We start from the raw sequence: 27,507 nt of genomic DNA, 5'->3' as shown, positions 1-27,507 counted from the left end.
TATATATAAGATTGTAACTAACATCATCACGTCAACTTCGTCAAGAAATGACTTCTTCGTTTCATTATTTTGACAAAAATGAAGTTGCTAAGTTGTCACTGAACGAAATAAAGATCGTTCATCTTGTGTCACTTTGTTGGAGATTACATTTTTAAATTTATTATATTTCAACCTTGTTTTTTTTTTAAGGACTACTAATCCACATTCGAGAAATAAAATTGATTTTAATTTGCAATTTATCAACGAGTTGAATTTATTTTTACTTTTACCGTTTTTCTTTTTACAAAAATATGTAATGCAATATGGTTTACGTAACGTTATTTTATTTCTTTGCAAGAAGGTTTACTGATTTATCAATTTATTATTTTTATCATATCGTTTACCTGTATTAATTTATTATTATTTTATTATTATTATATTTATTATTTATTTTATTATTTATTTTATTATTATATTTATATTAGTATTTCACCTATATTAATTTAGTTATTATTATTAGTTTAGTTTTCAGTGTAATTTTATTTACAATTTTACTATAGTATCACTAATTTTTTTTGCTATAATTTTGTAATAAACAAAAGGTTTTTAAACGTTAATATAATAATAAAAAATATATATAAAAAAATACATATAACAATATAAATAAAAATATATATAAAAATATATAAAAAATATATCTATAAAAATAAAAATATATATAAAAATAAAAATATATAAAAAAATATATCTATAAAAATAAAAATATATAAGAAATATAAATAGAAAAACAAAAATATATAAAAAGTATATATATATATATTATATTATATTTTTAATAAAAATTATTATTTTCAAAATTCTCATACCATGCCACCTTTTTATAAAATACCATTGAAAAATATTATTAATGATATACAAATTGCACAGCAAATTTTCAACTTACCCCAGATAGTAGTGGATGGTACATGCAAATTTATTATTTTTTTTCTTTTAAACAAACAACATGATCTCTTTTGAGCAGAAACAGGAAGAGAAAAGACGAAAAAGTAGTGGAGGGGTAGAGAAAAGAAAAAAAAATTGATTGTAGGATTATTATGTATTCCATCGTACGAACAGAAACGTCTCCCTTTTCTCTTTCTTTTTTATTTTTCCTTTCCTTTTTACTTTTTTTTTTATTTCTTTTTCTTCATACTTTCTTGTGTTCACGTTTATCCTTCGAAAAAATACGGGTCAGGGTTACTAATACCCACTAGTAAGTATTCGCATTCGGCAGGTAGCAAAGCAGGTCGAGAATAAAACTCATTCTACAGAAAAAAATCCAGAGCAGGGTGCAAGAGGAACAGGGGTTAGGTGAAGAGGGAAAAAGGGACATTTCAACTCATTGTTATCATGAATAGCATTAAATCTAGCCTTTAACTTTGCCACCATTTTTAGTTAGAAGGGGAGAAAAGAGGGAGAAATCTCAACCCACCCCTCAACCAATCCGTCGCTTCATAAGTGTCCCTCTCTCTCACCCTCTTTTTTTCACTAGTTCTCTTGTAACGAATTTATAGTATAGACATACGAAGACGATATGAGCACAGGCAAAAAAAAAAATGAATAAATGGGTGAAGTGCAAGTTATATATATATATATATACAGGGTGTCTTCACTGTAAATCATAGTAAGTAAATAAGATGAATTCATTGTTATATTTCAAATGAAATATATTTTAGAATATCTGATTGAATAATAAAATTAAGAATAATGAATATGTACCAGTTTAAGGGAGTTATTTAGTTGATAAATTTTATTAAATTAAATAATGTATTTAAAAATTATATAAAAATAAATTAAAAAATTTTTTTAAATTATATAAGGGATTATTATTACCTTTTTTAATTTATTAGATTATTTATATAATATATATTATATAAATATTATACTTTTTTATTGTATTATATATTACAATATTTATTATATTATTATAATATTTTAATAATATTATTTGTATAAATTATAATATTATAATAATAAATAATATTATAATATTTATTATATTTTTATTATTAGATTTTAATATTTATAATAATAATTAAATTTATATAAATATTTTAATATATTATAATATTTATATTTTTTATAATATTATTATAATATAATTTAATTATATAATATAATTAAATTTTAAAAAAACCTAATTAAATATTTAATTATTATAATTTATTTATTATAATTTACATCTTTATTATAATATTTTTATATTATTATTATACACTTTATTCCCATGTCAACCCTACGCGGGTTTTTAACATAGCCTCCTTGCTACTACTTTATTTTTCCTATTCTTCCTCTCCTTCCTTCTTCCTCCTCTCCTTCCTTCTTTTCTCCTCTCCTTCCTTCTTCCTCCTCTCCTTCCTTCTTTTCTCCTTTCCTTCCTTCTTCCTCCTCTCCTTCCTTCTTCCTCCTCTCCTTCCTTCTTCCTCCTTTCCTTCCTTCTTCCTCCTCTCCTTCCTTCTTCCTCCTCTCCTTTTTCCTTCTTCCTCCTCTCCTTCCTTCCTCCTCTCCTTCCTTCTTCCTTCTTCCTCCTCTCCTTTTTCCTTCTTCCTCCTCTCCTTCCTTCTTCCTTCTTCCTTCTTCCTTCTTCCTCCTCTCCTTTTCCTTCTTCCTCCTCTCCTTTTCCTTCTTCCTCCTTTCCTTCCTTCTTCCTCCTCTCCTTCCTTCTTCCTCCTCTCCTTCCTTCTTCCTCCTCTCCTTTTTCCTTCTTCCTCCTCTCCTTCCTTCCTCCTCTCCTTCCTTCTTCCTCCTCTCCTTTTTCCTTCTTCCTCCTCTCCTTCCTTCCTCCTCTCCTTCCTTCTTCCTTCTTCCTCCTCTCCTTCCTTCTTCCTCCTCTCCTTTTTCCTTCTTCCTCCTCTCCTTCCTTCTTCCTTCTTCCTCCTCTCCTTCCTTCTTCCTCCTCTCCTTTTCCTTCTTCCTCCTCTCCTTTTCCTTCTTCCTCCTCTCCTTTTTCCTTCTTCCTCCTCTCCTTTTCCTTCTTCCTCCTCTCCTTCCTTCCTCCTCTCCTTCCTTCTTCCTTCTTCCTCCTCTCCTTCCTTCTTCCTTCTTCCTTCTTCCTCCTTTCCATTCCAGCGTTAACAGCACACGGTGTTCCCAAGCGGTCACCCATCCAAGTACTACCCGTGCCCAGTGATGCTTAACTTAAGTGATCGGACGGGAACTTGTGTTTCCATCACGGCAAGGCCGTTAACTATAATATTTTTATAATAAATTAATATAATTATAATAAAATAATATATTATTATTATTATTAATCCCCTAATTTAATAATCGACAATTTCTCTATAGAAAATTTTTAAAAATAAAATCAAGATTCAAACGATGCCACGTGGTTATGGAAATAAAGGAGAACTAAAAAGATATATATATATATATAAACAAGCTACCGTATTTTATTGGTCACCCGTTAGATCTGGATCGAGTTTTCTCATTGGTTGTCTTATTTCTCGTATCGAAGGGTGGGGCCTCAATAAGAGGACGAGGAGATTGCCGCAGGTAGAAAAGTCTGCAGTGAATAATGTCGCAGGAAAAGAGAAGTCCTGTCCTAAATATCTGTGATGAAGGAAAGAAGGAACGATCCTTGCAGACTAGGTCAAATGAAGAACACAACGTAAAACTGGTACGTGCCCAGGTAAAACCGTTAGCCCTTCTTTTTATTAATACTAAACTACTACTACTACAGCGACTACCAACAACACAACACAATCAACCGATTCGTTTCGTGTCTTCTTCTTATTTTTATACTTCACTCCCATATTCATACTTCATTTCACCAGTTTGTTCAACCTTCTTCTTCTACTTCTTCTTATTCTGATCCAAAAAAGATGCTTTATGAGAAATATTTTTTTTCTCGTCGGGATAGGTCACAAGCATCATCGAATCATATCATTTATCGAAAACGCCCTTGGAAAAGGAAAAAAAAACGAGAACCCTCCTTTTCCACTCCCTAAAATCGTTTCATCAAATTCAAGGGGTGAAACGATATCGCTAACACTAAAGATGTGAAATGGAACGGGCTGGGTTGTGAAACGGAAAGGGAGGGGAGACACCCTCCTTAAAGATATCCTTGCCTTTACAAAGATTATTTTCCTTTTAAAAATGTTTTTTTTTTACAATTTTACACCTTCGGGATCTTTTTTAAACACGTTATTTTAACAAGATTTTTGTTATTATGATAAAATTTTAAAACAAATTTTTGATTGATTGATACGTACACCACGTTTGTTGCAATTAGTTTTATTGGATTGACAACTAAGTAATTGCAGATTTTTTAAAAAAGATGATTCGTGAAATTTTTATAAATTTAATTAAATTTCTATTACGTTCTATAACTATTGATATAATATATATATATATATATATAACTTTACTTATTAATATATATATAACTTAATTTATATAACTATAGATATACTTTTATTATATTTTATTGTAAAATTAGATATTATAATTTTATATATTATATTTTTATATATTATTATTTTATATAACTTGTAATATAAATAATTTTATTTATTATTATTTTTATTATTTTGTATATTATTTGATATAACCATAGATATAATTTTTATTATGTTTTATTGTAAAATTATATATTATATTTTTATATATCATATCTATGTTTATATATATATTTATATATTTTATATTTATAGTTATAGAGCATAATAGAAATTTATTGAAAATAATAAAATTGATTGTATCGAATTAATCGTAATTAGATAAAATATTATGTTAACGAAAAACATATCGTATTTATTTAAAACAATTATTATAAATTTTTTTTTTTAAAAATTCGTAATTCCAACTCAATACCACATGTGTAGCAAACAATATTTCTAATATTTCCACCCCCATTTTTACCGTAGCTAAAATTTTCGAATAACTTCCATTTAAAATTTTGAAGAAAACGATATATCGATCATCAAGGATAAAAGGGGAAGAAGAAAAAAATGTAAAGAAGAAAAGATTCTCGCGTTTAAAAAAGAAAAAAAGAAAAAGAAAATTCCACCAACTTGTGCTCGCGCGTCCTGTACAAATAAAATCCATTTCAAGCTTAGACTTTTTAGTTTAGACGAGAAAGAAGGGAAAAATGCAGGGAGAAAAAATCAGGGGCGGAGCTCTTAGACGTCAAATAATGTCGTAAAAATCTATAAACCGACAAGAAACGTGTGAATGCTTTTGCGTTTTAAATCTTATGGGGAAAAACATCAAACGCCACCGACGAAAGATCAACCTCCCCCTCCACTCAGCCCCCGTTAACAGATTTTACATTCTATCATAATTCCGAGTGTGACTTTTTTCAATCTTTCACACAAAAAATTTCGTTTGATGAAAAAATGAAATAAATGAGAGATTGGTAACTGTATTAAATTTTTCCAATAAATTATTGTTAATGTTGCTATTAATATGATTAGGTATGTATGATGTAAAATATTATAAATATACTGCAATTTATAGATCATTATTTTTCTTAAAATAACACATATATATAGGGTGGGTCAAAAAATGACTTTTTTTTTTTCAAGTGCCACGGAAAAATGGGTTGCTAGACACCTTAAAACAATTCTCACCAAATATGAGCTCTTAATTTTAATAGGAAGATCCTCCGCATCGCAGTTTTTTATTTTTTTTTCAGTCTAATAGAGTAAAATTCTCCTGTATAGTACATATAGTATATATCCTATATAGTATCCTATATAAAGTATATATATATATATTCTTTATTAATTTAACTAATTATATAACTTAACACGAAGTTGTTAGCAAATAGATAATTTTAGATTAACAAATAATAATTTTAAACTCTATATACTATATATATATATATATATATATATATATTTAATTATTTATTTATTTACTTATATAAAAATTTATATTTAAATATATTTATAATATAAAAATATAATTTAATTATATGTGCTATGTATTTTACTTTAATTAAATTATTTAACTATAATAATATACTACATATATTTATTATTTTACTGTTTTTATTGTTAATATAACATTGTTATATAACATATTATATTCTATATATAACAACATATTATATTGTATTTTATTGTTAATAAAACAATAAAATACATTTCAATGTTAATATAACAATATGCATAACATATTATATTGTATTTTTTTGTTAATATAACAAATTATATAATTTAACCCAAAATTGTTAAAGAATTTAATAAATAACCTTAATATACAACATGATAGTTACGAAGAAGGTTAGTACGACGAAATAATTTGAATTTATCGACGTCAAAGGAGAAACCGAAAGGATTGCGAGGGTGGAGATACCAACAAAATAAAAATAAAAATAAGACAAAAAACAAAGATGAGAAGAGTCGAAAAGTCACGTGACTTGTTTCGTGTGGCTGCCAAAGTTTTAGATCGTAAATCGAGAAAAGGGCTCTTCTTCTGAGAGTCTACCACCACCATGGCTAACCTCAGTTAGCCTTTGGGCTTGAATTTAGAGATCACGATATCCTGAGAAGCTATTACTGGTCCATCCCCTTCGAAATGAAGGTAGATGCCTCTGGAGGAATCTTCAATGTAGTTCGATGGACCATTGCGATTCTCGGTGTTGTTGTTGTTGTTGCGGTGTATCTCAGACCGATTACAACCAGAGATCGATCCCTCGTGGGCTAGGGTTGCTTGCTTGTTCGATACCATTTCGAACTTCCTCTTTTTATTTCTATTTCTTTCTTTATATTTTTTCTTTTTTTTTTGTTTTGTTTCTTCCGTGCTCGAGATTTCGTGAGATCGGTGGTACCTTGTCTATGTCTGTGTACGTTTGTTTGTGTGTGTTGTATTCGATCGATCGAAACGATCAAACCACGAAGGGTTTTTTGCCATTACAGAAGCCCACCACTACTACCATCACCAGTACTTAAATATAGTTTTACGATTTCGATAATTGGATCGAATTTATGTTCGTCTATTTGACCAACTCGAACGATTATTATAACAACAACTACGACAAAGATGACGATTAATGAAGTAATTTTTCGATAAATTACACTTTTATAAGATTTTTACGATCTTTTTTTTAATCGTTAAGATGTTCTATGGGATTTTTTTATAGTTTCGATTAAATTGAAATAATTGTTTCAATCGTAGGGTATTTGATGTTTTCTAGTTGACACACATTGGGAAGAAGAGAAATATTGGGTAAAAATAAATAGCTATGATTTTGGTTGTAGTATAAGTGGTCAACTGCTAACAAAAAAAATGGTCAATTACTGGTTTATCCAGTTTTATAAATGGTCGATTATTGTTTATCCAGTTTTACAAATGGTCAACTACTGATGCTACCAACTACTGATTGATTTTCCATTAACACTTTAATGGCCGCTCATACAACATGTGTGTGATGGCCAGAACATTGACCGTTATTTTATTTATAATTTTATATATATTTAAAATTATAATATATAAAATTAAATTCGTTGTTAAATTGTTATTTTTTGTTATATATTATTTTTTTCGTGAATGACAATAAAGTTGTTTTTTAAATTAACTCTTGAAATATATTACCAGGCTCCTGACGACGTTTGGCTGCGCACACGCGCAGCCATCAACGTGTTAATGTTTATTATTTCCGTGTAACAAAACTTTTTTCGAAAAATATCCTTTCTTATATGACGTCCGAAGTTCAAAGAATATCTTCACACATTAAAATCTACTATTAAATAAAAATACAAACATTTACCACTATTTAAGATCAAAATTTCTCTTAACCCATCAACCACTGGTGCCTTCAGCTTATATTTTATTTGAAATAGGAAATTATTTGAGTGACGTACCAAAAGGTCATCGATCAAACAGGAAATAGGAAGTAAATGTTGAAAATATTGAAAAACGTATAAAAGAAACTCTCTCGCATGCACATGCACCCACACACATTTAGAAATACTCACACTTTTTCTTGTATGCAGTTAACGGGAGTGTCCTTTCCGTCGGAAGTATTTAGAAAGAGGACACTCGATGCATAGTACGATGTGTGTACAGAAAGAAAAGGAAGAGCAACATTAATCTATGGGAAAAACTATAGAGAGTGAGATGACTTGTAGAAAAGAGGAGGAGGAGGAGGGGGAGGATGAAATTTGAGGCAAGTTTAGAAGACGGAAAACAGATTTTGTCATCTGAAATGTTACGGTGCCGATTTGAAGTTTTAAAACGATGTTACCATAAACCTATACACACATGCATATCTACATACATGTGTAAATACATAAAAAGGTATCGTATAAATCCTAAAAGATTCACACACGTATTTATATACACACATATACACATATTAAGCCATGTATATAAAGACATAGTCATACAAACAAAAAGCACACGCTCGTAAACGAAAAGGGACCCCATAAAGTAAAGGAAAAACGGTCGAAAGCGGAACATACCCATAGGACAAAAACCGGGTGCATTAATTGATGCGACAATATTTGTACCGACTAAAAGTCCGACAATTTATTTAGGACCCAAAATGAAGTGGGTCGTATGTATACATATATATAAATACATACCTAAAATACATCTACTTGCTTTCATCGTTTAGCGTACATGAATCGAACGTGCATCCGTTTTACTTGGTTAAACCTTCCAAATAAATTCCGTCTGTAATCAAACTATATAATGTGAATTCCTTCTTTTATTTATTTTTCTGTAAAGAAAAAATGTATTGTCATTTTAAAGGAAACCCTTTTTTTTTTTTTAAGAAATATTGTTATATCAAAAATATAAATTATGACCTGTAATATAAATAATATGGCGGTGTATATTGGCTTTGATGTGACAGAAAGAATATATGCGAATCCGTATTTTAGTATTTCATTTATTGAATATTGAAATTTGCAGTAAATAAGAAAATCTACTAACCACTATTTATTATAAGAAAGTGAATAGAACCCATATAATGGGTGACAGACTATACAATGTACAGTTCTAACGAAAGAAAATCGTGAAAAGATTCACATACGAATAGAATACAATAGTTAAAGCAATCATTCAGAAAATAACTGACCTAACTAACCTAACCTCAAGTCTGAGATTTTTTTTAGTTTATACAACGATCAAATTTTTTCACCAATTTAACATAATAATCGTACAAGATAATAATAACATTTAACGTGAACACATTAGTTTCATAAATTACACGTAATATAACGATATCATCTAAAACTATTAAAAAAGAAAAGGGTTAAGGGTAAGATTTTGAATAAGGTTGTCAGATGAACGTCATAAAAGGTGGAATTACTAAAAGTTTTCTAGCACGTGCTTACTACGTGCATTTTCTTTCAAGAAAAGTGGGCTCGTGTGTTTTACCTCATAAAAGTTAACACCCCTTGTTATTGAATAGGTTACGTAACCCCTTTTAGAATATTTTCATAGCTGAACAATTCCAGTAGAAACTATCGAATTACCATGAAAGCCACGAGCTGTGCGGAATATAAAGGTCGATTTGGGAATTCGAAACTAACATCGAATAATTTCTAAACGGATAAACCCAATTCTCAAAGTAGTTAAACAATTTCCATGATGTTTAATTAACATCGTTAAGCATAATATCATATATATATAACTAAATTCTATTAATTTTCATATATATTTGTATTACTGAAATGATGAATATCTAAACAATTGATTAAACTATCAATAATTATTATAATTATATCGTATAATTATTGTATGATTAAAATACTTGTGAGCATAAATTTGGTGAATGTATCATCAAAATAAAGGGGGAAGGTTTGTAACCAAATTCCAATCCTCAAAGTAGTTGAACAATTTCTATGATGTTTAATTAACGTCAAAAGGCATAATACTATATATATAACTAAATTCTATTATTTCATATATGTGTATTACTGTCATTAAAGATAGAATGATGAATATCTAAACAATTGATTAAACTATCAATAATTATTATAATTATATCGTATAATTATTGTATGATTAAAATACTTGTGAGCATAAATTTGGTGAATGTATCATCAAAGTAAAGGGGGGAAGATTTGTATATGAGTAATGTAGATTCAAAACTAGATGCCAAAAATAAAAGAAAATAAATAATAACAACAAGTTCGTGTTCGTTATATATATTGGATAAAAGCCTTACGGTGGGCCCTTCTCGTTCATCGGCCGGCAGTGATTACATATTACCGATAGCTCCGAGGGCCAGATGTTTTCTAGATCGATGACGGGGGAAGATTCTCAATCAATTTTTATTACGTTTCGACTGTCGATGCCGAACGGTCGCGTGGCACCGTTCGTGATTCGATTCTCTTTCTCCTTTTTCTTTCTCAATCACCCCCCTTACTTCTACCATACTCGTGGAATGGAATAAAATGGAATGAATCGCAGATAAAGATAAAAAGTCAAACCAGGTGGTAGCTAATACAAATTTTCATTCCTTACCATGTAATCATTATTGCAAAAGATATATTAAACATATATCGTTCTAGTTTTTTGTAATTTTTATAAAAGAATATTAATGACGAGTATTAGGGTTAATTAATAATTAGTGTGGTATTTTTTATTAATTATATTTCCAAATTAAATTTTAGTAAAATAATCTACATTGTGCAGTAGCAAAGTAAATTTCAAAAAAAAAATTCCATCAACTTGGTTAACCCTAATATATATATATATTATATTATTAGTATTTTATATATTATATATCAAATTAATATTATTATTAAAATTAAATAAAATAAAATTAAAATATTTATTTTATATATTATATAATTTATAATTTATTTTATTAATGTTATAAAATATTCTAAATTCAAAAAAAATATAGAAAAAAGTTGATCTTATCAATTATTTAATTATTAATCAATTATCCTAATTACTTACTAATTATAATTATATTTATCAAATGAATTGAATTTAAATTTAAATTTATGGAATAAGACTATTTTAAAAATACAGACACACACACACATTCGAATAAATTTTTATACAAATATAAATAAATGAAAAAAAGAAAATAAGAAGGAAAGAACCCCTAAGTTAAAGATACTTTATTTCGTACAATTAAATTCAGCCTTGGGCTGATGCTTCTTCTTCATTTTCGGGTTCTATCCAGCTACCTCTATCCGTGTAACCTATCCTTATCTAGTCCCCGTATCTTTACCGCTATCTTTTTCTCTCGATCCGTCGATCCTTATCCACATATCTTTCGTTGGTGGAAGGAACGAGTGGATGTGGAAACGAAATGGACAATCGTACCAGCTGTTCGCTTGCGGGGGCGCATCTGCCTTGCATCTTCTACTGCACGTGCTTACTGGATATAAAAAAAAAAACTGAGGAAAAAAAATCTAGGGGAAAAAAAATACAAAAATACAAAAAAAAACAAAAGAAAATATCAAAGAAGAAACTAACTAGCATAAGTCGGGATTCTATAAGATCCGAATCACGTATCATTTTTTTTCTGCTTTACGTATCTCTTTTTTGGTAACTTTATCTTCACGTTACGATAATATTACAATTTTTATATTATAGTGATTTATTACGAATGCTTTATCAAATATAAATGATGCACGTTAACTTTTATAACGAAATGTAAAATTATTATTTTTTTTAAATAATAAAATATATTATTATATTTATTTGATAATTCATTATATAAATTATATATTATATTTTTTTAAATAATAAAACCAACATAATTATATTTATTATATAATTTATTGTTTTAATTTAAATGTATTCTTATATAATAGTATATTTTATATATTATTATATTATTATATTTTAATAAAAATAATAAATATAATTATATTTTTATTATATAGTATATTATATAAATTATATATTATATTTTTTAAAATAATAAAATATATTATATTATATTTTATACATTTTTATAAAAATAATAAATTTAAAAAAAAGTCACTATCAAAGAAAAATATACACATACAAGCACACGTACGTAATATTGTATTATTAAGAAATAAAATCTGAAAGATTTACCAAAAAGGTAATAAAAAAAATCTCTTTCTTAAAAAAAAAAAAAAACGAAAAAAAAGTACTTAAGCAAGGGAAGATAGTTCTTTAAATATCAAAAAGATTGCGTTTGAAAGTAGATGATCGTGGTATTTGGTTCTTGAAGAAAATGAAAGACAGCTGGCAACTTTACTTTCGTATCCGAAATCCTATTAAAAGCTATAAGAATTCCAAGAGATGACCACCATGTGAAAGATAGTACTTATGATGATGTAAAAAGAAAAAACCACGAGAATAGCTTAACGTCATACGCGAAAAAAAAAAAAAGAAAAAAGAAAAAGTAAGATAAAATCGTTTCCCCTATCTTTTCCTTTCTCTTTTTCTCGAATCTTAAAGTGCACAGATGTCACCGGTCAAGCGAATACAAATCGCAAAACGCGATTGAACACCAGTAAATCGATTTCACGGACCCTCGACTTCCCACTTTGCCTACATCGCGTTTACTTCGGTTGAATGATCAACCCACGTAACATGCTTACCTTATTCCTCCTTGTTGCGTTTCTATATGATAGTAAATCGCAGTCAAACTTTCGGCTACTTTGCGGTCACCGGTATTTACTTCGGAGTTTCCTTTATTTGTCCTGTCCCGTATCCGTCCTTTCTCCCTTCTCCTTTCCCTCTTTCTTCCTTTATGTGTTGCCTATTTCTATTTAATCTCGTAGACAGTCCAAATATCTGAATGTTGTCTCCTATATTTATTTTCTATCTATTTCTCTCTCTCTTTCTATTTGCTGTATTCAAGAATTTTTAAGTTAATTGAAAATATTTAATAATAAAATTTATGGAATTTAATTTGTCCTTTTATGTATATATAATTTTATTACATTGCATAAAATTATATTTTAATAAAATTAATTTAAGTAATTAAAAATATAATAATTATATTTAATATTAAAATTAATATTATATTGTAAAAATAACAAAAATTAAGTTAAATATAATTTTAATTTAAATACAATTATATTTAGATATAACTTTAATTTCAACATAATTAATTTTAATTTAAATAATAAAAAATATAATAATAATATTATATTATAAAAATAATAAAAATTAAGTTAAATATAATTTTAATTTAAATAGTATATATAAAAAATATAATAATTATATTTAAATATAATTTTATATATATAAAATATCAATTTTTGCAATAACAATAAAATAACATAAAATAAGATATTTAATACAATGTTGCATAAGAAAAGTAGGAATACCAACCAATATCCCAAAGGTTGTTGATTCTTTGGGATATGCACAAGGACTCTAAAAAAACTAAACAAGAACAACAATAATAATAAAATTACATAAATTTAGATAATTAATAAGATGATTGCATAAGAAACGTAGGAAGGAATAAATTTTGATCGATACCAGCATATATCCCGAAGGTTATTGATTTTTCGGGATGTGCAAGAACTCTAAAAGTATTAAACGAAAGTGTGTGCAGGTGCGTAATCGTTTCTTGGAAGATAGCGTGTACAATTCGTTCGATTTTCTGTCATTAACGGGGACAAAAAAAAAATAAATACGTCGATTAGTTATTTTTAACGTGATTAAAGTTTAACGAACGTATTATTAAAGGTTTTCTATTTTCAGGATCAATTTTTACCATTTTTTATTTTTTTTCTGTTCTCATACAACCATCTTCAAACCTACATGATCAAATTTTTATATATATAAACACCTATAATTTTCTTTTTAATTTATCTTTTTTATACAGTAAATATCTATCAGAGAAATTATTTTGTATGTTTCACTTTAATTATCTATTCTGTCGGTTTCATTATAAAAATATCAAAATGTTAGATTGATTCATTAAAAAAAAAAATAAACATGAACAAAAAACATATTCATTTATTCGGTCGAATAAGAAAGTATATCTTATATGTGTATGTGTTTTTTTCATTAATTCTCATTCACAGCATCTAACACCGTCTAGATTTATTTTCGTTATTAGGTCATCTCACCATAAGACGAGAATGATGTGTTAATTAACACAGATATCGGAATAAAAGAACCCTTTATTCATTCCAACGATAAATGGTATATATCATGTTTGTATTGTAAGAAAAAAATCAATTTAGGCAATGTCAATAAATTGCTCAACTCGTGGTTGCTGTTAAAATCAGGATATACATCACAACCATCCTATCTGTAGTCCTCTATGGTAACGAAACGTGGTCACTTACGTTACAGGACGAAAAGAAATTGAGAGTTTTCGAAAATAAAGTTGTTCGTAAAATGTTCGGTGCAAAACGCGATGAAGAAACGGTTGAATGGAGAAAACCCCATAACGTAAAAATACACCGACTGTACAACAAACCGGACATCATTAACGTCGTAAATCACACCGATTAGGATGGGTAGGTCACGTGGCGCGCATGGGGGTGGATCGAACGGTGCATAAAATACTGATCGGTATACCAACGAAAAAAGACCACCGGGTAAACCGAGACGTAGATGGAAGGACAATATTATTTCGGGACCTGAAAGAAATAGGCTACGAAGACCACGAATGGAGGAGTCAAGCTCAAGGACGAGAACACTGGTCGGGATTTGGTATTTGTGGCAATGAACTTTTGAGTTTCTAATGACAATTGATAATATAATATTAATCATGTTTGTATTGTGTTGTATTATATAAGAATCATGTCGAGTTCTCAACTTGTCAACCGAGTATACACCTTTTTATGTGAAATAGAATTAGTAAGCTTCTTCTTGTCCTACAGTTCGAGCTATTGACCCCTAGGAAAACGGTCAGTTCTATCTTTATTTTCCTTTATGCTCCTTTTTTCTACTTCTTGAAACCTAAAGATCCGCAGTGTTGACCCAACTCTTCCAGGTCTGTTTCATTCTCCAACCTAACAAAAAAACCGGTCCTGTATTTTCCATCGATTTAGATTTCCCGGAAAGATATTTTTCCTATTTATGAGTCAACAATGACTCATAAATTCACACCAGAGGAAACCTATCGAGAAGGAAACTGGTGTTATTGTTGAATATTCAAATTTATCTTTTAGTGGTAATTTGTTCGGCTTCTGTAACTTTAGAAAAAGAAGATCTCTATTTCATTGTGATATAAATTGGATTAGAAAAAACTACTACCTTTTTCCTTTCTTCTTTTTTTTCTTTGTTAATATTAAAAAGACTAAGGTAAAAAAATAATATTTGTATTTTGAAAAGATATATTTCCTACAGAACTTGCAACGTATTCGTGATGCTTGCTAAAGGTGTTATCGATATTGCTTGATAAATACAGCTGTGGCAACCTTCCGTAAATCACAATATTCTTACACTATAGTAACCAAACATATTTTTAAGTATTACTATATATTTCATATATGTTAAATATGATCATTAGTATTTTTATCTTTGAGATTAAATTTTATAATTTTTGAAAGATCAATTAAATCTTTTGTAGATAAAATAGAACACATGTGTACATTAAAAAATTAAATATATGATTAATAAGTATTATACATGTCATAATACAATGTATTTAACACGTTCATCGCCCAGCCCGTTTCGGTTGAGTTTCTCGCCAGGCCCAAAATTCGACTGTCGGCGCGCCGTAACGTAAAGAAGCGATAAGTAGAAATATCGATAATGCAACTTGAGTATTATGGTTATATTATATTATTATATTTTATTTACCGAAAATAATAAGATAAAAAAATATCGTTTATTTACCGAAAATAATAAAATATAAAATTATTTTTTATTTATCGAAAATAATAAAATATAAAAATATCGTTTATTTACTAAAAATAATCAAATATAAATTATTATTATTATTAACTGGCATTAGGAACTCGAAAGTTCATTGCTGCAAATACCAAATCCCGCCATTGTTCCCGTCCCTGAGCTTGACTCCTTCATTCGTGGTCTTCGTATCCTATTTCTTTCAGGTCCCTTCTGATATTATCCTCCCATCTACGTCTCGGTCTACCTAGTGGTCTTTTCCCGTTTGGTATACCGACCAATATTTTGTGCGCCGTTCGATCCACCCCCATGCGTGCCACGTGACCAGCCCATCTTAATCGGCGTGATTTTACGACGTTGATAATGTCCGGTTTGTTGTACAATCGATGTACTTCAACGTTATGGAGTTTTCTCCATTCGCCCGGTTCCTCATCGCGTTTTGCACCGAAGATTTTACGCAGAACTTTGTTTTCGAAAACCCTAAATTTCTTTTCGTCCCGTAACGTAAGCGACCACGATTCGCTACCATAAAGGACTACCGGCAAGATGATTGTCCTGTATATCCTGATGTTTAATCGCCTATCCAGCGACCGCGAGCTGAGTAATTTGTTAACCGAATAGAAACATGAATTGCCTAGATTGATTCTTTTCTTAAGTTCTTCGGTTATTTCGTTCGCCTGGTTTAAGATCGATCCTAAATACCTAAAGTTACTGACCCGCTCAATAGTTTTATCCCGGGCGACCAAAGTTCCAGTACTAGGTCTATTCTGAACTCTATCGGTTACCATATATTTGGTTTACTCCGCGCTTATTTGCAGTCCCAAATCTTTAGTACTATCAATCAAATATAAAACTATCTTTTATTTACCGAAAATAATTTTGTTTTGAAATGGGAAATGTGATAAGTTTTTCCAACTAAAAATACTATAACTTCAACAAGAAGAGTGTCACCGTATACGGTGACGGGGCCCCCGGAGAAGCATGCCCGTCTCCGGTATACGGAGTATACGGTACGGTATGTTAAAAAAAGAAAGTAGACCAATAAATCTCAAAATTAACTCCACTTAACAAAAAAATACTAATGTCATATTGTAGTCCTAAATTTTTCATGTAACTTTTTCCTTAGCAGCTATTTAAGTGGCAAGAACTGGTGAATCACCTGTACATATAAACTGTTTGGTTCATAGTTCATTTCTACAAAGTGAAGTTTTCGTTAGGGTCAGATAATCTCGATGGTCAACGAATGTACTTAAATTGCGTGTTCCATGAATGTTCGTGGTTGTTAGATGGCATTTGGGTCTCGTATTCGATAGCAGGGGGTTCCCGAAGGAAGCAAGGACGTTAGTTCTTTCGTATTGTCCTGCACGAGGTTGGCAATTTGTATGCTTTTGTGCTGGAACTACGTGGACACGTTGGGTAATGCTATCTGATGAGTGAGAAACTTTGCGTTACGACGTTAAAACCAGACTTCGACCAACCGTCGTGCCCAGCTGTCACAAAAACAAATTGTCATAGAGACTGATTTTTCTCTTATTTTTCAAGATTCCTTCTTGCTACCTTGTTCTACCTATACATCGTTTTGTTGTGTGTGTGAATATTTCAATGTTTTTTCTATTGCATTTTAGTTTTTTTTGACAAAGAAACAGCAAGTAGTGAATGTAACAAGGATTATTGTATTTAAAATGAATTGTTTTTTTGTGAAACTTTATATTATATACATTATATATAAATTATATTATTTTTATATTAATTTATATTTATTATAAATATATAAAATTATATATATTATATTAATATATTATTTTATATTTTTTATAAATTATATATTAAATTATATATAAATTATATATTAATATATATTATTTATAAATTATATTGTAAATTATATATAAATTAAATCTAAAAAAAATATGTGTAGGTGCACTTAACTAATGTCATACCATACTACGTATTTTCTATTATTTAATAAAAAAAATTATAATTATTTTTTTAACTTTTTAATGAAGAAAATAAATATCTAAACATTAAATATTTTGTTATGTTAACAATATTAAATTTTAGTTGAAATATAGATAACTATCTACTATAATTAAATTTAACAAGAGCATATTCTAGTTCTAAGATATAAATTAAATTAAATTAAATTAAATTAAATTAAATTAAATTAATGATATAATAAAAATTGCATTTCAACAAATTTAAGATTAATTATTTAACAATTAAAATGATATCACGAGTATTTAAATTCCAATCATTGAACCTAACATAACCCGATGAAAATGATCGATTTATATAAAAAAAAAAATCTCGATAAAATTGAAGTTCAAAAAAAAAAAGAACAATGTCTGGAGCATGATATACAAGTAAAGATAAAAATAAACCCTTTTTTTTCTTTTTATTATGAAAGACGCAACCCGATCCGGGATTTCCAGGTTCTACAACTCTTTCTTTACTTCTATTGAACGAGATAACCGTCTGTACATCTAGCTTCGATCGAACGATTCTCACCTCAACAACGTATATACCTAACTCAGTCTCTCCCACTATGGGTTCCTAGAATTTAAGATGATTTTAAAGGGTTACCATAGTCGTTCACCAAATGCCTTCTGATTTTTATCCTCTAACATATGCCATTGTTAGATGGCACATGGAAAATTCACGCCTCGTTGAGTCGCTCGAAATCTTTCGAATAAAAGGGACCCCCATAGAAACAGGGGGTGGTTTTTGTTGCTTACCGGGGTACAAAGAAAAAGAAAAAAAAAGAAAAAGAAAGAAGAAGAAGAAGAAGAAAATTTATTCATCCTTTTATTACAGGACGAAAATTTCTTTTTCTTTTATTTTTTATTTCTTATTTTTGTTCGATTCGATGTATAAACGTAGTTTATGAATCAATAAATGAATTTACGAATCGTATATTGTATTCTACTAACAACATCGTGATTTGTAATATTGCTTTTAAATACATAAATCTTTTCATTTATATATTTTGTTAGATCCCTGTATGTGTTTATGTTTGTGTAAATGTGTGAAATATATCAATATGTATTTTAATTCTTTTTTTTTTTTGTATATTTTATAAACGTGTTGTAAAACGTTATTAATGCAACACACGTTTCGTGAAAAAAAAGTAATAACTTTTAAATAGAATTTATATTGTTTCAATGAAATTTTTATCATTTATCATTAATTAAATTGACAAAAATTAAAACGGCGGTAGAGTCATCGCGAATAATATTTGGTATATAAATAAAAATAAATTAACGGTTTTATATAAATAAAATATATAATTATAATAATATTATATATAAATATATTTATGTATAAATAATATATATATATTTAATTTGAATCTACAAAATTAAAATTAATATTAATAAATTAATATTATAAAAATAAATATATAAAATAACTTAATAAATTAAATTTAATATTAAAATTTAATATATATATTTATATTATTTGTTTATTATAATAATATTTAATAATATTTTCTGCAACCAATCAGTATTCTACATTAGAGTAACACTTAAAATTAATTTAAATATTACGTAGTTCGGAAAGTCGTTTTGTATTTTGCTGACACAATAATGGCATTAGTTGATGCAAACCGACAAATAGTAACACATGAGATCGATGAGAGGTTCAATTTTTCAAATTCAACTATTTATGACCACTTGAAAGATTTACGTTTAACCTCGAAACAAAAATTATCTTCATTTTTACAAAAGAAAAACGAAACGACTTTCCGAACCACCTAATACATTTCAACGAAATAAAAATATAAAATTATTAAAAATTAATATAACACAATGTGTTAACAATCGTTTACACCTAAAAGCAAAACACATAGAAAAAATATGAAAAAAGAATGAATGGTCATCTATGAACGAGAAAAGAAAAGGAAAAAAATAAGGTGTTTAGGTTTGGTCTAACGCATTTATTCTTTAAGAAAAAGCCGACGATGAATTGAAAGTAGGTTAAAACGTCTTTGAAAAGATACACGGAATAATACAAAGTGATCATCGGAATGGAATTTGAAAGTACCGGGTTTTAGTTATCGACCTGCTAAAGTTGAAGATAATGTTTAAGGGTGCTTATTTAGTTTTTCGAGATCGTGCCGATCTTTCGCTCTTTTATTTAGTTAGATACGATCGTTAGTTTGTTAAGTTCGGCAGCAAAAGAAGAAAAAAGAAAAAAAAGAAAGAAAACCATTATCGGCTTCTTTGGTAAGTGTGAGTAGGGAGTAATTAAAAAATTATCGGTTTTTAGTTCGAGGTATATCGAATAATCATCAATGTAACATCGTAGATATCTTAAAAGATCTTTTGGAAAGAAAAGATACCGGCCTTTTTCTTTTAAATTTGACTCGTGGGAACTGTTTTACCGGAATTTCAAAAGTAAACTATTATTTGAAATTTTGTTAGGATAGGATAATTGATTTTAGTATAACACGAATCATATTTTAAGCATAATATGAATTCGCGTTATTAGAATTACACATTTTGTATTTTTTATTTTATTAAAAATAATTTACAATTAACACATCTTGAATGAGAGGGAAAATTAAAGTTGTTTTTTTATTTATTAAATATTATTTTTATATTTATATTAAAATGTTTCATTTTATATAAATTTATATTTTTATTTTCTAATAAAGTATTAGAAATTTTTTGTAAATTATATTTATATATATATATATATTTATAATATATATATTATATATTAAAAATAAGTAAAAATATATTAAAAATTATAAATAATTATTATATTACAAAATTAAATTATATATTATAAATTAATATTAAAAAATATATATTAAAAAAATTATAAATTTTAATATTAAATAATTAAATTTATATTAATAAAATAATTTTAACAAATATAAAAAATTAGTTTATTTTAATATTTTTAATTTTTAATAAGATTAATATTTAAAAAAATATAAAATATTATAAATATATATAAATATTATATATACTAATATATGAATAAAAAGTATTTTAAATTTTATATTAAAAAATTTATATAAAAAATAAAATCAATATTATAAAAATTTAATAAATATTATTGTACTGTAAAAAATAACCCTTTACACGTTTAATTTGGGAGAACATATATGCATTAGGTATAAATATCATAGAAATTTGTTATTCTTTTTTTCTCAAATTATTTTTAATATTATAAATAGTCAAATAGAAACGAGAATAAAAAAAATCAACGATAGCAATGAAGAAATTTAAATTTAATTTATAAATTCCAACAAAATAGTCGTAATAACTTTTATTTATTCTAATAACAATTACATAAATACTGTTTTTTAAATGAAAATAGTATTTTACACGATGAAAATGATTATAACACGTGTAAGAAAATATTCAAAGAATTTAATTTCCATTTCATAAGTGAAATAGTTTATGAGACCAAAATATAGTTCTAAAATTAATCAGTTAATAAATTTTCATCTTCTTCGAGTTGAATTTAAACCTGTAACTTCAGGAAGGATGATACTTTGGGAACGAATATTAAAGTGAGCAAACATCACAAAAGAACAGAATTCTCTCTACGTTGTGAACGGGGAGGAAAAACGATTAGCTCGTAGAACGTGGAAACATTTCACAGAGTTACCTTTTGAAATGAAATTTTCTCTTCAAGTGGGTGGACTCAACCTCGTTAAGTTTACTTATCTCTCTCGTATTATTTTTATCCTTCTTTTTCTTCCTTTTCTTACCGTGTACCGTGAAAAATCAGAAAATGAACGTTTCCAAGTGGATAAAGGATAAATATTCGAAATAATGCGTATCGTCGTTATTACAGAAAAAAAAAGAAAATGGAAGACGATATGCATTAACAAAAATAAATTTTAAAAGATGAACAAATTTTTCCTCCGTGATTCGAAAGAAAAAGATAATAAAAATAATAAAAAAAAAAAAAATAAAGTGTATTACAAAGAAGACGAAGTTGAACGAAACGTAGATGAAAAAAAAATATATTAAAAGTGAATTTTAACTTCACTTCTTTTCGTTCCACTCGAATCGTGAATCGAACGACGATCGATTCGGGATAAAAGCAGGTGCGATTTCGAGCGTACTCAAATAAGAAGAAAACAAAAATCACCAACAAGGTGGGGGGAGGGACACGAGGTGAGGAGAATGACGAAGAGAGGAGAGGGTGAAAGAGTTGAGAGAAAAAGAAAATAAAAAGAAAAAGGGAAAGAAGAAGCAACGTGTTCGCGGAATGAACGAACACCCAGAAAGTGAAATTGCATAATTGGCGGTATCATCGTATGACAACGAACTACTACGACGCCATTATCTTTGGATGTTCACGCGACGAAAAGTGCACGAACCTTATTAACAAGAGAAAGAGAAAGATAGAGAAAGCCCTTTTTTAACCTTAACGATTCAAAATGAACTACTAACACTTTCTCGCTAACGAAAATGACGCGAGTCAAAACCTGATAGTGGTTTAACTCTTTGCGGCACAGAATAATTTCAGCCTTATGTTGCATAGAAATTTGATTACGTTTTAAATCAAACAAAATTGGTATATTCTTTATATTAATAAAGGTATTACATAATGTAAAAACATAAAAAAAGAATTAATAACCAATTGCTTTGCATAAATAAGACGAAATATAAACTTATGAGCGTGTATAGCTATTGCAATAATATTTCGAGGTGGGACTAAAAATGTCCCACCATGTATTACGGTTTATTAAAAAGGTGGGACACTTTTAGTCACAACGTGCCCAAAAAAGTTAACCTTCCTGAAAGTTATAAAAAAAATAAAAGTAATAATAAATATAGTAGAAAGTAATAAAAAATATAAAGAGTCTACTCTTTTACCTTAGTAATTTATAAAACTAATTTTTTTACTCATTCACCTTTTTTTTCAAAGACCCGCAAAAAAATGGTTTTAACTATAGGCGTTAGTTGATCGGCACATACGTTTCTTCTCCTTCACCCCCCACCTTCCACCCTTTTTTTCTTCTTCTGTCTTTCTTTTTACGTTTTCTATCTCGTTTTCACTCATTTTCTTTACCTTTCTTTTTTATCTCATTCTATCTCTCATTTAGTCTCTCTGTTTCTCTTTTTCTAACTCATTCTCTTTTTTTTATTCTTTTTATCACATTCTATCTTTCATTTTCTCTCTCTCTCTCTCTCTCTCTCTCTCTCTCTCTCTCTCTCTCTCTCTCTCTCTCTCTTGTTATTCATACGAAAGTCTTAAGACACATACGCACACGTGCTCGAAAAAAGCACCTGTGTTTTCATATACACCTGCTCCTCCGTTGAGAAGTGTCTTTCTGGTATAGTTTTGGTGTTTCTTCTCGCCGAAGGGTACGCGAGACGAGGAAGAGAAGTCGGTTATAGGACGCGTGCCCGGTGCAAGCCGATTGGCCAAGCCATTAAAAGCGCCGAGAGAACCGGAGAACCTGCTAGGTTCTTTCTTGCTCCCCGAAACCCCCCCCCCCACCCATCCATCCCTCTTCACTTCAAATATTCTTTCCTTCGTTAGCTACTTCTTCTTCATTTTTTTTTCCTTTTTTCCAACTTCTCTTCCATCTTCCTCCTTCTCCTCCTCCTCTGACGACGACGAAGTTACGTTATAGATCACTACTTACGATCATCATCGATACACTTCCGTTGGTCAAAAGAATTTGGTCATTTTTTTTTTTTTTTATGATCGTTTACGTTCTCATTAAACTTTTATTAAACTCTCTTTTTTGAAGTTATTTTTTTTTTTTTTTGACGAAAGGATAATTTATTTTAATATTTCTTTCGATTTTTCGTAATTATATCTTACAATGTGATAAAATTATTTTCTTACCATATATGTTTATTATCAACGATTAAAAAAAATAAAATTTAAAAAAAAAAGCAAACCTTTAATTCCCTTTTTTTAAAACCAATAATTTATTTTAAATATTTTCTTTTTTGATTTTTCGTAAATATATTACTATGTGTTAAAATATAATTATCTTTTTTTTACCATATATGTCATATATGTTTATTATCAAAGATTGAAAAAAAAAAAAGAAAAACAAAAGCAAACCTTTAATTCCCTTGTTTTTTTTTTTAAACCGGTAATTTACTTTAATATTTCTTTCGATTTTAAAAATATATTAAATATACCTTACTATGTGTTAAAATTATTTTCTTACCAACGGGTCGACGCACCCCATGTATCCCGAAAGGGAATCATTATTTTAAATAAAAAAAATTATTTTCTTACCATACATGATTATTATCGACGATTAAAAAAAAAGAAAAAAATGAAAACTTTATTTCTTTCATACAGTAAGAATCATTATGACGAAATTAGGTGTATTTAATTGGTTCAATACGTGTCAATATCGTTACGATTTTCTCGTCATATCGAGAAGTGATTTATCTTTGGTGAAATTTTTGGAAAGTATAAAATACCTATTTATATTTTAATATATACTTATATATATATATGTATATATATATATATACACGTATACAAGTTTATGCATATATTGTCGTTTCACGAATATAGTGCAAGTGATTGTAAACGAAGAAATTTCGCGGTAAAAGTTGTAGCCAATTTTTGTCCGGAAAAAAAAGCTAAGGACACACGTTGGTTACGTGAAACGACACGAAGTATATATTTTTATACGTGGTGTTTTAATTTTTAACACTCGAAAAGATTACAGGTCCAATTTGGAACGTTGTCAGGTAAATGGTATTAACGAACATACAAAGATCGCGTTATCGATGATCGACGAACGAACCGGTCGAGTTGCGCAAAGGAATTCAGAAAAATAAAATTCGGGGTGAGGGGGTGGACGGAGGGTCGGAGGTAGGGGAATGGCTGGAGATGTTTCGATGATTTTCGTCGTTTCATGTGTAACGAATGAAATTCGAAAGGAAAAAGAAAAGACAAAAAAAAATATTTAAAAAGAAGTTGGTGGTGGTATACGTGAACGAAAAGACAAAAAAGTGAAATTCGTGTTGAGACTCGTTGAAACTCATTAAAATCGAAAAGTACACGAAAAGTAAAATGCGACCTCACGAGTGTCACGATGGAGAAAGGTAATTGCAATTTTTTCTTTTTTTTTTGTATAAAACTCGCTTATTCTTTTCTTAACATATCTACTATTACTATATACATATCTTTTCCTTTTTTACTGGTTCTACCATGAATGAAAGATAAAATGTAACTCTGAATGTTACATTAAATTAAAAATATGACACAAGTATACATAGTGAATCATACAATACATATGACAATTTTGATGTGTATATTATTACATAAAAATTATTATATTTAATAATAATTTTTATATAATTATTATTATATAAAAATGTGTTCTAATGCATATTCCTATAGAGTCATGTGGGGCAAGTGTGCGCAGCGGGTAAGTGTGCTCAGGCTTATTTTTTATAAAAACGTTGACAGTAGAGTAGGGGAACTGACTGCCTTCAGTAGTCACTACGACGTTGGACAAAAGACTAGAGTCTTGTCTGACAAGGTTACGTAGTTTCAGTAATATTGGTAAGTAAAATTTTTGGTTATAATTCTTACGATTTTTCTTAATTTTCAATTAAAATACTTTTATATTCATGTTGCAGAAATTAGCATTAATTGTATCCAAGTATGCTCAATTATGTATCTAGTTTTATTAATTACACATTGAAACTCTTGGTAAAATGACGCAAAAATGCTTAATTTTAACCTAATTCTGTATAGGCAATTTGGGTTAAGTGTGCGCATAAATTTGTGGGGTAAGAGTACGCATATTCCAATGCGTAATTTTACCCCAATAGTGGCAGTTCTTTGTGTATTGACAATTCTTTTTATTTTTTTCAGTTTATTCTTATCAAGTTATATATTATCTAAAAAAATAACAATGCCTCGAAATTATAAGCGAAAGGCTCCACACAGATCTGTTGTTTCAAGTGATCAATTTGATGCTGCTAAGAGATTGATTGCTGAAGATTTGAGTAAAAGAAAAGCAGCTGAACAAATAAATAATAAAATAATAATAATAATAATAATGTATAATAATTTTCTCGATATAAATTGAGATAGATAGTATTTGTGAAAGTATATATTTAATATACAAATATTAAAAATAAAATAAATAATGGTAAATGTTGATAAGAAATGATATTTATATCATTAAATATAGTTTAACTATGATGGAAATGGCCTTGAAAGATGCGTAAGGTATACACTTAATTAATGATAACTATTAACATACTTTAAAATATAAAACAACAGTGAGTTACATTTGAACGTCTTTACTAATCGAGCGTTGGCGACGGACTGACCAGTCGAAACAAAAAGAAAGCAGGTCCAATACAGGAACAATACGCCACGCTCTATTGTCCATTGATATACATATCGAACCTTATCTCCCGAACAGAACACGGGGGAAATTATAAATGCAAGCACTCTGAGATCTATTTCCAACAAACTATATTTAACAAGCTATCGTTTAAGTTATTATAAGTGCGTACACTTACCCGCAGTGCTGCGCACATATACCCCGATATTGGGGTAAGTGTACGCATTCTGACTAAGTTTTATTTTAATTGTTTTCTAAAATTACCATTAAGTAAACTTTATTTCCAATATAATAAAAAATTCCATTCATTCCTCGATGAGATTCTTTGGAAGGCCTACTCTCCAGCAGGAAATGCAAAATTAGTTTTAGTATTTGTATTAGTATTAGTACAATTTGTATTAATAATAGTATTGTAAATAAGACGAAATATATCTAACAAGATTAATAAATAAAAATGTTATTAATGTAAATGAGAAGATAAATGATATAATAAATGTATAATAAGTGAAATCGAAACACGTTTCAACTCGTCTTATCGGAAACAGCGAAAAATAAAAACTGAGAAAATAAAAAGGTGAGTAATGTTTTGTTCTTATGTATATAACAAAGGTATGTATTTTACTTCTCGGCCAAGGTGTTTACTTTTACCGTCGTATTTATTCTATTATGATCGTATCATTGAACTTGTAGTATATATTAACCTTCGTGTACATTCGGTGTTCTTCGAAAGTATTCGTACCTGTTTTTCGATTTATTGCTAGTTTTATACGTACGTTTAGTTAGTTAACATCGATATCATTAAATTATAAAATATATTTCGTGGTATTACGCGTATGTGGGTTTGTTGTAGTGCAAGTGATCTGCATATACATGTGCTCGAGTATTTGTGCACTACTGGTGAGTAAAATATATATATATGTATACAGTACATATGCATTATACATATGCGTTGAAAATTAAAATTCTTTTTCATTTAACTTTTCTATTTTTTATTCTTCATTGTGTGAATTTTTTAGATTGTTAGAATATTTGTAGAAAAAAAAATTTTTGGTGCTATTGTTATAACTTATATTAAAACATTTTGCATAATAGAATAAAATAAATATTATATAATGTAAAAAAGTAACTTAAAAATATAATTAATTCTGTAGAAATGCATACTCATATATATATATATATATATAATATAAAATTAAATTATATTATGAATTTTTCTTTGTATATTTGATGTTTTTAAAATATTTTTATTAATATAATTTATTATTATTATAATAAAAATAAAATTATTAAAATAATAAATTATATTAATAAAAATAATAATAATTATTATATATATATATATATATATATATATATATATATATATATATATATATATATATATTTGTGTGTGTGTATATTTGTTTATATTTGATAATGCAATAGTAATACATTAAATACTACTACTATTTACTACT

At 28.0% G+C, this 27,507-nt stretch overlaps 1 non-coding gene across 1 annotated transcript; it reads right to left on the bottom strand.

Annotated features, from left to right (window-relative positions):
• Positions 1 to 3,087: 3,087 nt before the first annotated feature.
• On the bottom strand, positions 3,088 to 3,206 carry LOC149031050 (5S ribosomal RNA). Its single transcript, XR_016178126.1, has one exon. It is a non-coding gene; the product is annotated as a 5S ribosomal RNA (ribosomal RNA).
• Between the last annotated feature and the right edge of the window lie 24,301 nt (positions 3,207 to 27,507).

The sequence above is a fragment of the Polistes dominula genome, unplaced genomic scaffold, assembly GCF_049000335.1.
Source record: "Polistes dominula isolate Pdom_NZ unplaced genomic scaffold, Pdom_raw_medaka contig_12, whole genome shotgun sequence".
In the NCBI taxonomy this organism is placed as follows: Eukaryota; Metazoa; Arthropoda; class Insecta; order Hymenoptera; family Vespidae; genus Polistes; species Polistes dominula.
This window is presented reverse-complemented; position numbering and strand designations above follow the sequence as displayed.